General features: G+C 33.8%; 1 non-coding gene across 1 annotated transcript; it reads left to right on the top strand.

Moving 5' to 3' along the window:
• Nucleotides 1-256: 256 nt before the first annotated feature.
• On the top strand, nt 257-363 carry LOC145608634 (small nucleolar RNA R71). Its single transcript, XR_014105856.1, has one exon. It is a non-coding gene; the product is annotated as a small nucleolar RNA R71 (small nucleolar RNA).
• Nucleotides 364-1,867: the final 1,504 nt, after the last annotated feature.

Below are 1,867 nucleotides of genomic sequence, written 5' to 3'. Positions count from 1 at the left end.
TAAGATTATCTAGTTTTTAGCAAATAGATGTTATCTAAGCCTGCAAAAAGGATATAGAATCAACATTATGTTTTCCTTTGTTAGCAAACCCTCTCGGATTCCCATATTGGAATTATGAATTTCCATGTCTTCAATAACTTGACCTGCATTTTCAACATTAAGATTCATGAATCTCCCACTAGCTGCGAAATCTAGAATTGATCTAGATGAGTTTCCAAGTCCATTGTAAAAAGCTTGGATCAACTGCCATTGTGCTAGATTATGGTTGGGGCATTCTCTCTGTAGATCCTTAAACCTTTCCCAAGCCTCATATAAAGTTTCATCTGGCTCTTGGGAAAAGTTTTGAATAACACTCCTTAGTAAAGATGTTCTCTCTACATGGTAATATTTATTATAAAAATTCAAAGCAAGAGTTTTCCAATCAGTAATACCAAGTGCAATTCTATTCAAACCATTAAACCATAATTTAGCTTTTCCACATAATAAAAAGGGAAAAAGAATCTTCCTGATTTGGTCTTGCGTGACCCCAGCTTGCCTAATGGTATTGCAATATTGGCAGAAATATGCAATGTGAAGATTAGGATCTTCACCCTTAGCTCCACTGAATTGCTTCCTCTCTATCATCGTGATAAATTAGGGCTTGATATCGAATTGCACTCCATCAAGGGCCAGAGTAGGAGTAAGGTGTAGAAAATCTGTTAGCGACGACCGCGAATAATCGTTGAGCTTGCAAGGTGGCTGTGGAGGTGGATTTGTCGTCATCTCTGATTCAGGTTTCGAAGAAACTTCCGAATCACTATAATCAAATGGGGGTTCCGAAGGTGGATTACCTTCATATGTGTCTCGTATCTGCCCGTAAAAGTTTTTCTATCGTGTTCGATGCATCTGGTATCGTTCGATTTTAGGATCGAATAGAATGTAACCGGACCTACAACTCCTGGGCATAAACACATAACTAAACAAACAAATAATTTAGACTACAAAAACAATTAGAAATAAAAATAAAACCCTTTCCCCGGCAACGGTGCCAACTTTTGACAGGATAAAGTCGTATCACCTAATAAAAAATAATTCCTAAATTCCTCTAGCTATGAAGATAGGGAAGAAGGGTCAAACCATAGGGAAACAAGTCTTCCTATTCCTAATTAATAAAAATAATCTAAATTATAAAGTAACTAAATTATAGATATGATGAAAATAAATTAAGGAAGATAAAAGTAGGGAGAAACCAATTAATAAAAGCCTAGGGTATAGGTTCATCAATAAATAATGTTCCAGGGTAAAACATAATAACCAATCATCAATGCATCAATTAATCAGATCATAAAGGGCTTTCGCTTTGTATTACAATCAGAGAGTTAATTTACCGGTATTAAATCTCATCTGTCGAATCTCGAATTAACCATTTATAAATTAGTCTGCCTATTGAAACTAAGCCTAAACATCAATTCTCATCTCTCGAATCTCGAATCAATATTGCAAAACTCATACAATTACACCAGTCCTAATCTAATTGCATAGCATTAATTCAATCAATAGGAAATTAAATTAATCAAGCACTGACAATCAACAATAATATATTAGCCCTTCATATTATTCATGGATCCCCACAACCCTAGAAATAAAACTACTCACACATAGTTAAATCTAAACTAATCAAAGCAAATAAACAAGACATGATGAAATAAAGAAATTAAATTGCTGAAAATAATAGAGAAGAAATCGTTACCAAGGTTAACAAAAATAATGGACTGAATTAAGAACAAAGTTGTAGAATTGTAGAGAGAGAAAAACAATGAGAGAAGTTTAATCTAAAAACTAAGTAGAGAGAGAAAAGCTAAAAGAAAATGTTCATTGTGTCAAAAAC

Source organism: Chenopodium album, chromosome 2 (genome assembly GCF_948465745.1).
Source record: "Chenopodium album chromosome 2, dcCheAlbu1.1, whole genome shotgun sequence".
Taxonomy (NCBI): Eukaryota; Viridiplantae; Streptophyta; class Magnoliopsida; order Caryophyllales; family Amaranthaceae; genus Chenopodium; species Chenopodium album.
Note: the sequence above shows the minus strand (reverse complement) of the source record. Positions and strands in the feature narration are given on the sequence as shown.